This window comes from Muscardinus avellanarius (genome assembly GCF_963383645.1).
Source record: "Muscardinus avellanarius genome assembly, chromosome: 2".
NCBI classification, from domain to species: domain Eukaryota; kingdom Metazoa; phylum Chordata; class Mammalia; order Rodentia; family Gliridae; genus Muscardinus; species Muscardinus avellanarius.
The window spans coordinates 79,317,534-79,331,738 of NC_137787.1; positions in this window are offsets into that span (position 1 = coordinate 79,317,534).

Consider the following 14,205-nt stretch of genomic DNA (forward strand, 5'->3'; position numbering starts at 1 on the left):
CCTTCCTCAGTACATGGCTGGTAATCTACTTGTGGGATGGTCAGATTTCGAAGGCCCAAGGAAGTAAACAATTGAAGCAATCAACTCTACAATTTAAGTAATATTTCCTGAGTTTTCTCCTATGACACACAATATTTCCAGCTACAATAGCCCTGGGGCTGAACCATTTGGATTATTTTTTTATTTTTCAATTTTCTTTTGGTAGAATAAATAAAAGTTAAATAATGTGTGTGCATGTGTGTGGATGTGTGTGTTTTCTTATTTTCTTGTTCTTGTTCTTATTAATTATTATTTTGCAGTTTGGCATAGCTTATTTTCAAGTAAACAAGACCCAGCAACTTGATAAAAGAGACTTGAGTTGTCTACATGCCTGTTTTTGAAAGGGAAATGTGGATTTTCCTGTTTGCTGTATTTCATATTAGAGACATGCTCCCAATTACAGATGGATGGATTTCACACATGCACAGACTCAGTAAATACCTCTGGGTTTCCCTCTACTTCTTGGTAATGAGTGATGCCCTCTTGTTTTCTTTCAGGTTGTGCTACTTCACATCTCTTACCTCTTTCCCCCTTTGTTTTATGTAAATTGTGTGTGGATAATGGAATGAAATGGCTTCCATGGAGCTAAACAAATATAGGTCATATTGTAAGGAACTCTTCCTCTCATGAAGTACACAGGTGAATTTGCATATAATTTTAATTATTCTGTTTTGTAAGTCAGCCTTAAACCATGAACAAAGTTGAGTTTCTTAGGAGGTAGACTTCCACTTTTTTCCTCATAAAATAGGCCTATAGAGATACACTGAAAATCCAAAATTCACAAAAACATTGGAATTTAATAGGCAGAAACAATAGACAGAAAATCTGGCTTTAAAAAAAGCTTTTGATGATCTACTAGCTGAATGATTTTATGGTTTACTTCTCTGTCAATTAGCTTTAAATATCTAAATGCATTTATCTTTATAATCTTCCCATACATACAAGAGACTTCCCTTTACTTATTTACATGGGTAATGCATTCAACAAATGCATTAATTCATTGCTCCTATAAATAATTTTGGATCCAGATGGACATGGAATTGAATCCTGGTTTCATTCCATACTTACTTTCATTTGGGAAAGTTACTGAAAATTAGTAAGTACAAATTTCTTCATGGGTAAAAGGGGATGATTATAGTACCTTACATGGTCGTGGCAATGCAGAATGACATATGTGTATATATTTCATGATTCAGGGTCTGCCATGTGATTGGTGCGAGAGTGACTACTATAACAAGATACCATAAGGTAGGAAGTTTATAAACAACAAAAATTTGTATTTTATGGTTCTGGAGGGTGGAAAGTCCAGGATCAAGGTGCAATCAGATTCAGTGTCTGGTGCTAGCCTGCTTCCTGGTTCATACATAGCCGTCTCTGCACTGTTCTCAAATAACTGAAGTGAAAGAGAGTTCTCTGAGGCCTCCCCATAACGGCTCTGCCCTCATGAGCTAGCTAATCACCTCCTACCAAATCCCACTTCTTTATATCATCATCTTGTACATTTTCCAGGAGCACAAACACCAGATCTCAGCAGCAGCCACACAGTTTCAACCTGCAGACCTCCAGTTACAGGGAATATGACTAACCAAGAGCTTTAGTGTCTGTGATCTGAAATCCATCAACTCATGAGGAACAAGGCTGTGCGCAGCCTTTTCCCAGCCAAGGGGGAGGAGATATGGGATAATAAGGCATAATGTTCGTTCCCAGAACAGAGAGTCCGCTTCAGTGTCGTCACTCTGGCTCAAAGACACCTTCACAGCAGTCATGAAACTTCCTTGTACTTTGTGGCTGTCAAGTATACTTTCACGCAATGTTCTTTCTCTTTTATCTGGAGACTACAGACTTGCATTGTGGTCTGAAGACTCTATCAGCCTTTGCAGCTCCTGGGTCAAGTTGTGTCACAGTCCATTGCTAATAATAAAATCCTCAGATCTTGGTGTCCGCTTCTTGGAGAATTTGCATAAACAGAGATGCTTAATAGTGACAGTTGTTTTATAAATTTATTACTGAGTATGTGCGAAGCACTTTCTTGGGATCATTGCATGATGCAAGGCTGAATTTAATATATCTAATTGTTTCAAAGAAGTGAGGACATATGATCATACTGATGAGTGGTATCATAAGGATAAAAGATAGAATGCTGAAAACTCTCACCCTTTGAAAGAGAGAGGCCATAAAAGTTAACGATGGACAAAATAAGAATAAAGGACACCTTTTAGAGCAATGTCATCTAGAAATGTGACACCAGGTTATGTCTAATCTCTAATGTCACTTTAGATTGTTTGCTCTAGAATCTATTCCACCCAACCCAAGGCCCTGGACTACCATTCTTCCTCTCTCTACCCTCACCAACATTGCAGATCTGCCTGTGCTAACTTACAGTCTTTTTACACTACATGTAAAGGTTCCTACCTCCCAAGTACTCGTATGTCTGCAGGCCATGCTATCATCTAAAATATCTGAGTTGGCTATAGCCCAACAGAAGCGATGCTAAGCTCCTGAGGATTCTCTCAAAAATTATGTGTGTAATCCAGAATTCTTAAATATGTCAATGAAGTTTTATTTCACAATGAATGAATAGAATAAGAAATGCCATTAGCACAGTCAGCTTAATTTTGGTGTAAAGTCATATACATCATTCCTCAAGACTGTGGTGCCATTCCAGAACTTTTATACATTCTTTTACTAAAGCTCTTAGATCCACCCTCAAATATGTAGAACTCCTCTGCTTTTATGGCCTATTAACCCCCCAACTTTTTTTTTTTCCCATCAATAGCCAAGCAGAAAAGTGATACATGCATATCTTTTCTCACTTTTCTGATTTCTTTGGTAAATATTCCTTAAACTTGTATCAGCTGCTCTTGCTTGAATTCGTGTAAGATAAGGTCTGTTTTAGCAAAAGAGTGTATGAGTCATTTTAAGTTGTTAAACAGTTCCTGTGGTTCTACACAGAACCATAACTTCAGGGGCTCTGCTACCTGTTGGGTGAGGACATCTTAATTGGAGAAATAAAGATGTGTGGCCATTTATCCACAGTCACAGACTTGGTACTTTTCTCTGGACACCCACAGATCAGCTTTTGGGACAATGTGGAGGAAAGACACCCCTATGGCCAATCATGTGGGGAGTGTTGCATATTTGAACTCTTCATATTTTTGTTCCTTCAGGTGGTCCTGCCCTCAAATCTTGATGAGAAAAGGTTGTCCATAGCCTATTTTACACAATTAGGGGAGAGAAGATTCCTTAGGCACTTTTTGTAATATAATCCAAGATCTTAGTAAACTTGCTGACCAGAAATTCTAACTTAAATATCACTAGTTTTGGGAACTATTGTTGATTCCAGTTTGACATAAGTTAAATGTTATTTACATTGCTATTTTTTTTTTTAGGGAAGCAGCAGCATCTTTATAATTGTGTGATAGACATTAATTATGTGCATAACATTAAAACTTCTATCAAATGTATTGGTGTCAATCAAGTAAAAAGCTGAATGTTCTTGGTATATGTGTAGTCACCTGAGAGTAAGAAAGAAGATAATGTCTTTTTATAAAGATACTGTGATTTTGTTAGACCATTCATTATAAACCTGGCTGTAGAATAGAATTGTTAGGAGTGCTTTCTAAAAATAATGATATCCTTGTCTCACCCCAGGCTAATTAAATCAGAATCTCCAAGGAGCAGGAGGATATGGGCCCAGAAACCATTATTAAAATTCCCCAGAAATTCTAATGTACAGCCAGAGCTGAGAAGAGCTGTTTAGTAAAATATCAACTTATTTCTAATGATTTTCTTTATGAGTGTAAGATGGTGCTAAATTGTTGGGTTTCCCTGCTAAAGTGGACCATCTCTTGAGGATTTGCTCCTATGACACTGATTTCACAAAGCACAGCTCAAGATCTGAGATGACTGCTATGTACACTGCCAAAGAGCTAACCTGACCAGTTAGCCAATTCATCTGCAAACCGAAGGCTGTATTAACCTCATAGGAAATGTCCTCTTAGCTTCAGGTTCTGAGCACAGAGTGACATCAGTTTGGACTCAATTCTACTTCAGAATAGAAACAGAGAGACAAAGAATTAAGGGTCAGATCCTACCCTTTATCCTCATACTTGCAGCCAGGTATAAACTCAGGGTTTAGTGCTCCCTCTGGCAGTTAAATTTGACTAACATCTTTTGGCCACTTGAGCAAACAGGTATGGTTGATCAACCTCATAAGGTGCTAATAATCGGTAATTTTATATACATATGTAACATTATTTCAAATTACTAATTTCAGTATCAAAGACATGTACAGGGAGGAGGAGAGGGAGAGAGAGAGTGGAAATCTGAGGGAAATGCTTCAAGAGTTGTGTGCATGTATTTTCCTATCATTTTATACCTCAATATGATGTATAATTATTATGCACCAAATAAAATTATATAAAATGTAATAACAAGCCCAGATTAAAAATGGTGATTGTGGAATGCAGCACATTTCAGTAGCTGGAACAAATAAAGTTCAACTACCGAGAAGGTAGTGTCTTGACAAACAAAATAAAGCAGTGGAAGATACTCATGAATCAAAACACAAACAGAACCACAGTGGAAGGAAATCCAGTACTCTAAATGTGAGATCCACTGCAAAAAGCCCAAGTGTGCGACTGACCTGGTGTGGTGACTCACAACATCTCGTGCTGCTGGCCCAAACCACAATTGCTGGCTCCAGCATTGCAGCTTCAAGAAATCCCGACAAAATCCACAAGAACCTGAAGTGCAGAAAGCAGCAGTAGAACTCCAACATCTTAAGCCACGCTACAGGGACTCAGGAAGAGATCTCAAAGCTTGTGTACTTACCAGAGGTGGCACCCACAGAGGCTCACTGTGCCCTTCAGAGACCTGGTCCAAAAGACAGAAAGGAAATTGTGTTGCATTACTTTTTACTCAGCAGAAGATCACCCAGAGCAGCTGTGGACCCCAGTGGTATAAAACCTGGCAGCCCATTCTGGAGGTAGTCCAGTTAGAACCTCCAGAGACACAGGAAAGGCCCATAGTGCTCAAGGCATGGCGCCTGCACAGGGTCATAGGGGGTGGCTCCAAGATTACACTGGATACCCTCTGCCAATGCAGGTAGGGAGGTGCAGGCCCAGTATGGGAAGGTGCAGAGCACAAGGCCCAAGATAGCTGAGCCCAGGTTGGAGAGTGCAGAGCCAGGGCTGGAGAATACAGAGCTTAGGACCAGAGAAAATACTTAAAGAAAAAAACCATAAAGAAGAAAAAAGAAGCAAATTTCAGAATCAGAGAAGAGATGAAGTTGATCAGCATGGAAACTAAACAAAGATGAAATAACATTTTATCAAACAAAAGATAGAACACAAAATTGCAGGAAAAAAATCTATTACAATAATAACCCTGAACATCAAAGGAATTAACTCACCAATTAAAAAACATAGACTGGCATTGTGGATTAAAAAACAATTCAACTATATGCTGCTTGCAAGAAACTCACCTTGCAGCCAACAACATTCATAGATTGAAAGTGAAAGGATGGAAAAAATATATCATGCTAATGGAGACCAAAAATGGGCAGGGATAGTAATGCTGATATCCAACAAAACAGACTTTAAGCTAAAACACATCAGAAGAGACAAAGCTGGGCACTTCCTTTTATTTAAAGGAACAATTCACCAAGAAGATATAATGATAGTAAATGTATATGCCCCAAATGTGGGTGCACCCACATTTGTAAAACAAACCCTTTAGGACATCAGATCCCCAATAGACCCAAATACAATAATATTGGGAAACTTCAACACACTACTCATGCCACTAGATAAATCTTCAAGGCAAAATATGAGTAAAGACTCTTCAGAACTAAAGAAAACTATAAACCAAATGGACCTAATAGGCATATACAGAATATTTCAACCAGGAACAGCAGAATACACATTATTTTCAGCAGCCCATGAAACCTTCAAAACAGATTTCATCCTGGCCCACAAGCAAGCACCAGCAAATTCAAAAGATGTAATATAACTCCCTGCAACTTCTCAGACCACAATGGAATTAAAGTAGAAATCAACAACAGGAAGACTAAAAAAATAAAAATTATAAATACATGGAGATTGAATGATGAGTGGGTAAGATCAGATATAAGGGGAGAAATAAATAAATTACTGGAATTAAATGAAAACAGAGACACAACATACCAAGATCTATGGGACACTTTGAAGGCAGTGTTAAAAGGAAAGTTTATAGCATTGAGTGCCCACATAGGAAGAACAGAGAGTCTCCAAGTAAACAACCTAATAACATATCTCAAGGACCTAAAAAGACTGCAACAGTCTAATCCCAAAGCTAGCAGAAGGCAGGGAATTATTAAAATCAAAGCAGAAATAAATTATATAGAGAATAAAAAACAATTCAAAGACTCAACAAAACAAAAAGCTGGTTTTTTGGAAAGATTAATAAGATTGACAAACCCCTGGCTAACCTAACCAAAAAAGAGAATCAACTGAGATCACTAAGATCAGGAATGAAAAAGGAGACATCACCAAAGACAGTAGAGAAATTCAAAGGATTATTAGAAACTATTTTGAAGATGTATACTCCAATAGACTGGACAACATGGAAGAAATTGGTATATTTCTAAGTACATATAACCAACCTAAATTGAACCAAGAGTACATAGCAAGACTAAACCAACCAATAGGAAGCAAAGAAATAGAAACAGCAATAAAAATTCTACCACCAAAGAAAAGCCCAGGCCCTCACAGGTTTTCAGATGAATTCTACAAAACCTTCAGGGAAGAACTAATCCCAATACTTCACAACTTGTTCCTCGAAATTGGAAGAGATTGAATTCTCCCAAACTCCTTTTATGAATCCAGTATCATTAATACCAAAACCAAATAAAGATACATTAAAAAATTACAGACCAATATCCTTATTGAACACAGATGCAAAATTCTAAAGAAAATACTAGCTATATGCATTCAAAACCGTATCAAGAGAATTGTCCACCATAACCAAGTTGATTTTATTCCAGAAAAGCAAGGCTGGTTGAACATATGCAAATCAATACCTTTTATTTACCACATAAATAGAACTGAGAACAAAAAGTACTTGAGCATATCAATAGTTGCTGAAACATCATTTAATAAAATCCAACACCCATTCATGTTAAAAACACTGCAGAAAATTGGAATAGAAGGAGCATATTTCAACATCATTAAGACAATATACAATAAACCCAAAGCCAATATCATATTGAATGAGGAAAAAACTGCAAGAATTTCCTCTAAAATCAGGAACAAGACAAGGAGGCCCACTATCACCACTCCTTTTCAATATAGTCCTCAAGACTCTTGTAACAGTCATAAGTCAAGAGAAGGGTATCAAAGGAATTAAAATAGGAAAAGAGGAATTAAAATTATTCTTGTTTGCAGATAACATGACCCTTTATCTAGAGGACCCAAAGAACTCAACCAAAAGACTACTGGAGCTGATGAACCAATTCAGCAAAGTTGCAGGATACAAAATCAACCTAAAGAAATCAGTTACTTTTCTATATGCCAACAATGAATCCACAATGAAAGAAATAAAGAATACAATTCTATTTACAATAACCTCAAAACCAACAAAGTACCTAGGAATAAACCTAACCAAAGACATAAAAGACCTCTAGAATAAAACTATAAAACATTAGCTGGGCGTGGTGGTGCATGCTTGTAATCTTTGCGTTTGGGAGGAGGAGACAGGAGGATCGCACAGGTTCAAAGCCAGCTGCACTGGCTTAAGAGACCCTGTTTCCACATTAAAAAAAAAAAATATATATATATATATATACATAAAATGGGTCTGAGAGTGTAGCCCGGAGGTAGAAGGTCTTCCAGGAACCCCAGTACCACCAAACAACAACAACGACAACAACAACAAAAACTATAAAACATTAAAGAAAGAAATTGAAAAAGACCTTGGAAGATGGAAAGATCTCCCTTGCTCCTTGATAGGCAGAATAAATATTATAAAAATGGGCATTCTGCCAAAAGTGATCTACAGATTCAATGCAATTTCTATCAAAATACCAACAATATTCTTCATAGACCTAGAAAAATCAGTCATAAATTTTATATGGAGAAAGAAAAGACCCAAAATAGCCAAGGCAATTCTCAGCAATAAGAACCATGCAGGAGGCACTACAATCCCTGACTTCAAATTATACTACAGAGCAATAGTAGTTAAAACAGCATGGTATTGGCACAACAGGCATACAGACCAAAGGAACAGAATAGAATATACAGAAACAAACCCACACACTTACAGTCAATTGATCTTTGACAAAGGGGTCAAGCCATACTCTGGAAAAAAGACAGCCTTTTCAACAAATGGTGCTGGGAGAAATGGCTATCCATTTGTATAAAGATGGAACTAAATCTTTACCTCTCACCATGCACAGGATCAACTTGAGATGGATCAAAGGCTTGGAAATTAGACCAGAGACTGTGAAGCTATTAGAGGAGGGCATAGGCTCAACAGTCCCATATACAGACACAGGCAGTAACTTTCTCAACAAGACCTCCAAAGTGCGGGATTAAAGCAAGAATTAACCAGTGGGATGGCATCAAACTAAGAAGTTTCTTCTTGCCAAAGAAACCACCAAGAACCTAAAGGGTAAGCCTACAGAATGGGACAAGATCTTTACTAGCTACCACTCTGATAGAGGGCTAATATCCAGAATATACAAAGAGCTCAAAAGACTCTACACTAGCAAAACAAATAACCCAATCAAGAAATGGGCAACTGAATTGAACAGACACTTCACAAAAGAAGAGCTACAAATGGCCAATAGATATATGAAAAAATGTTCAATATCATTAGCCATCAGGGAGATGCAAACCAAAACTACTTTGATATTTCACCTAACCCCAATCAGAGTGGCAAGCATAAATAAATCAAATAACAACAAATGCTGGTGAGGATGTGGGGAGAGAGGAACTCTTTTACACTGTTGGTGGGAGTGCAAACTAGTTCAGCCACTACGGAGATCAGTTTGGAGATTCCTTAGAAAACTGGGAATGGATCCACCATATGATCCAGCTATACCACTCCTGGTTATCTTTTTAAAGAGGTTGAAATCAGAGAACTATAGTAACATATGCATACCCATGTTCATAGCAGCATAATTTGTAATAGCCAAAATATGGAATCAACCTAGGTCTTCATCAACAGATTGAATGGATTGTAAAATTTGGGGAATTGTACTTGGCAATAAAGAAGAACAAAATCATGTAATTCACAAGAATATGGAAAGACTTGGAGAACATTATGTTAATTGAGATCATCCAAGCACAGAAAGAGAAGGGATATATGTTTTCTCCTATATGCCCAAACTAGGGAGTATTTGGGATATGAGAGGGACTCCAGATAATGGAGGTGAAACTCCATCAAAGCTGGAAAGTAAGGATAGGAGAGGAAGAAGGCTGAGTTTGATTAATGGAGGAACTACATTCAAATATGTGGATAAGTGTGAATGTAGCATTTTTTTTAAACAGAGTCTCACTAAGTTTCGACCTGGACACTCATTGTTGGGAGGGGAAGCAGTGGGGGTTTTGGGGGAGGGCACCAAGTACTGTGTATTTGAATGTATGCTATTTTCAATATGATCCACATGAAAATAAATAAAATAAAAAAGAAAAATGCAATAACAAAAATATTATAAGTCCATTTCTATCCCCAAACAATAATAGCAGTAACAAAATGACACAAAATAAAAAGCTCTGCACTGCATTAAACATGAATAATATACATCTTGTTGAAGTACATAGATTTGTCAGAATTACTCCCCTTGAAACCACTGCCTTTCCTTTTCCCATGCTGGGGCTCCCTTCCTAGGGACCCAGACTTGGTTCTCAGTGTTTGATACCTGTTTAACTTAGTTTGTTTACCTGGACATATTGCTGACAGACCTTATCCCCACGTATAAACAATTGTGTTATGTGGCTTAATGGGGATGCTGAAGTTTTTTTTTTTTTTTTTTTTTTTTACCTTTTGTGGTACTGGGAATTGGACCCAGGAGTGCATTCTACCTTTGAGCTATGCTTCTAGCCCTATTTCTTTTCTTTCATTTTTTTGAAACAAAGTCTCACCAAGTTTCAGGAAAACTCACTAAGTTGCTGAGGCTGACTGCAAATCTGTGATCCTTCTGTCTCAGTCTCCCAAGTACTGTGATTACAAGTGTGTGCCACCACACCTGGTCATGCTGAGGATTTCATCTCCTCAGCCACAGGGGAGGCTAGGACCTGGAGTAGAAAAAGGCAGAGGCAGCATCCCCTTAGTGCCCCAGAGTGTGTCATAAATATGATCGTGTTCTGGAAGGCCTATGTTTTCATGTTCATTTTAGTCTGATACTTGTGTGTGCATATTTATATTTATATACTTTGATTTTATATCTGCTTATTTAATTTCATTTAATGAGAAATAAACTCTATATCATTTACCTATTGGCTATGTGCTGTGCCGTGCCATAAAGATAGTATTTCTATGAAGGAATTTCTTTCTGACTTTTTTTTTTTTTTTTTTTTTTTGGTGGTACTGGAGTTGCTGGAAGCCCTTCTACCTCCGGGTTACACTCCCAGACCTATTTTTATACTTTTTTTTTTTTTTAATTTGGAAACAGGGGCTCTTAAGGCAGTACATGGGGCTGGCTTCGAACCTGTGCGATCCTCCTGTCTCTGCCCCTCCAAGCGCGGGGATTACAAGCGCACGCCACCACTCCTGGCTCTTTTTGACATTTCTAAAGGGAATTTTCTTTTTTACAATCCTCAATCCTGAGAAAAGTTCATTGAGAATTAAAGAAAATGGGAAAAGACATATAGTTTTGTGAGAAAGTTTACCAATCAAGATGTTACTGGTTTGAAGGAATTCACTGATGTTAAATCAAAAGCAGGAACAGGAAATACAAACAATGGAATCAAAGGTTGAATAGTTAGTGCTTCTGAAAGCAAGAATAGGAGCACAGGAGAGAGAATCGGCCACCATCTAATCAGTCAGTCCTGCCTGTAGTTGTTGCTGACACCGAGCCATTTTTGAAATGAACAAAAATTAAGTTTATGCACATAATATATTTTATACAGTTTTATGAATGCAAGTATTGAGTGGTATTCCAAGAGGAAACAAGTTGTAGAAAAAAATAAGTCTATATTGGAAAATTTGAAATATGATTCAGTGTAGTGTTATTTTGCTAGGAGATCTCAATGTTACTTTATTTGAATCCTAAACAGTAACATTCACTGGAATTTTCCAGTGTTTAATATTGCTACCATTAACTACCAGAAATGACTATTTTTTGTATTTTAACAACAACAACAAGAAACAAATACAAACTAAATTTAACACACAGAGAAGTAAAAAACAAGACAAAATCCAAATTAGCAAAAGCAGTATCAATTTCAACAGCAAACTCAAAATGGGAACAAACAGATAAAATATTTTCATCATTATAGAAGGTATTTGTTTACATGAAATATCTTGCACCTTCTCATCCATCTTGAATTACTTTTGGGTAGACTCTACGCAAGTCAATGCCAAAGGAAAGATGTTTTCTATTTCTACGCGTGGAGTATTTGTCATGCAAGAAAGGTCAAGACTATTGGATAGGGCAACTAATATTGGTGAATTTAAAATTTTATTTAAGGAGTAATGACTTCCAAATATTAAATCTTTTTTGCTTTTGATTTTCAATTTTTAGAATTATCTTTAACTGGTATTTTATACAGATTTATCTTAATGGTTCTAGTTATCAAATGTTTACATCATGTAGAGATCATTTTTATGTTACTGAATTATGTAACATATATTGTTTCATGACATAATAAATTATGCATTTATTACATTTTTTATAACAGGGAACTTTTGAATGTTTAATAGAATATGCCATCAGAAAAAAATGACTTGCTATTTATTATAAGGTTCAGTAGTCTTTATTTTAAGCAGAAAGTATTACAAAAAATACAGAATGCTCTATTTTGGGGAATTCCAGAGACATTCTTTGTCTTATGCTGCAGATAGTATCAGACTAGGATATAAATCAGTGATATTCTGGGGGCCAGTAACAGGGAAAGAGATCAACATGAAGCCTCGGAGGCAGAAGAAAGTTGGAGGGTTAAGTCAAGTTCAATTACAGGGTGTCAGGGCAGAAGACACCAGAAGCAGAATGGCATGGATGCCAGAAATGGAATCCTGAAGACACATCAAAGTCAGGAAACATCCGAAGCAAATGAGGGGGCAGAAGAAGGGGTGTTAAAAAGGAAACTAATTCCAGGGGTCAACATCTTCGGGAGTCAAGATTGCTTTAAAATGGTTGAGACTGGATTTCTGTGGGCCTTGAGGCAAGAGATCTTAAAGGGGCAGCTTATTGTTGAGTGCTGTCTTCTGCAGTTTCAGGATTTAAGGTCATTTGCCAATGAGCCAGTGTGAAATGGCAATAGGAAAGAATCTAGATCTGTCATCAGAACTTTTCTTACACTTCTATGGGTCATGTATGTGTAATATCTTGTCTGCTTGCCTAATTTATAAGCAGAATATAAGTGGGAGCCAGAAGATAGAAGTAAGAATTCAGGGATGAGGGGCCAAGTGAAATCTGTGGAAAAGGAGCTTTTATTTTGGTAAAAGAGTTGAAAAATTTCCCCCTCTTTCCATAGGAGAGGGAAGGGAGATATTCTTTATCCTAGTAAAGTAAAAGGTAGTCCTTATAATTACTTGTAGAATTATGGTGCCAGCAAGAAACAAAGATTGAAATCTTATTCTTAGGTTTCTGGTAATCTGATCTTGATGAATACTTGTAAGAAAAACAGAAGTGGAGAAATTGTGAAGCAGAGACAAGACAGAAGAAAGAGCTCACTGTTTGGTGTGATGCCAATGTGGCTTGTGCTCCTGGGGTCCTGAAGCCCGGGCAAGATTTGATCTAGTCAGCTGAAGACCCATCCAAGAGGACAGGGTGAGCAGATCCCATGGCAGGAAGTGGGGGATAAGTCTTCTGAGGAGGTTGAGAGACTGAGCTGGGGCGAGTGTCCCATGTGAGGTATCGGTTGGAGTGGGATGAGCTATGCATTTCTGTCCTCTCAAAGCGCTCACCTTTGCTCACAGGTACCACCAGTACCTGTGCTCCTGTCACCCTGGGACTTCTTATAATCCACAGAGTTGTTTCCAGTTGTGCATATGTGTTCTTTTCTTTTAAAAAGTATTTATCCTGGGTAGTCATAATCTATAGGTCTTTTCATTTATTTTTCTACTGTTTTAATCATAATGATGTCTTTTGCCTCTGGGCTTTTGCATATGCTGTTTCATTTTTCCTGGAATGCTTTTCCTCCTTCTTAGTGTCTTGCTAACTTTTATTAATTTTTTCAGAGTTTCAATTTAAATGCTACTTGCTCAGAGAAGTCTTCCTTGAATCACCTGTAACTTTATTCTAGTAAATTACGGCTTTCTTGTTACCCTGAAATTCCCCCTTCCAACAAATGTCAGTGACAATATCTGTCCCATTTAGGGTTGCACTTTAAAACCTACTACCAAGTTTAGTTAAATATGGAAAATTGATGTACATTCCTTGTATTAACCAATGAAAACAAGTAACTGTAGTCACAAAAGGCACACTATGCAAAGCAATCAGTTATGTCCTACAGCCCATTTGCACTTTGGAAGACTGTACAATGGCCTAAAGGAATATTAATTAAATTTTGTCTTCAGCCATTTACCTACAGGAAGTCACAATTTATGTATGAACACTGACAATATTGATTTTTGTCTATTTTGTTTGGCATGGCACCGTGTTTGGAAAGCAGTTGTGTTTGTACACAGGAGGGTCTTATGCAGAGAGGGAGCAAATTCTGGTCAACATGAGGTGGTTTGAAGAATCTGAAAGCATTGCTTACCTCAAAGATCTCTACTGCACACTGGTCCACACTGCGCTTGTATTCCCACAATTGAGGATAATCTGGAGAGAAATGCAGTCCTGGGATGTTAGTGCTAATGCACATTTCAAGGCAGGTCTCTTGTGTCTTTGCTCATATGTCCTCTTCTACTACAAGTCCTTATTTATGCATCTAGTTAGGTAGGTCTTACCTGGAGAAGAAAAAAGGGCACTAAGAAAATGACATACCAGCTAGTCTTTAACTTTTTTTTCTAAGAGAG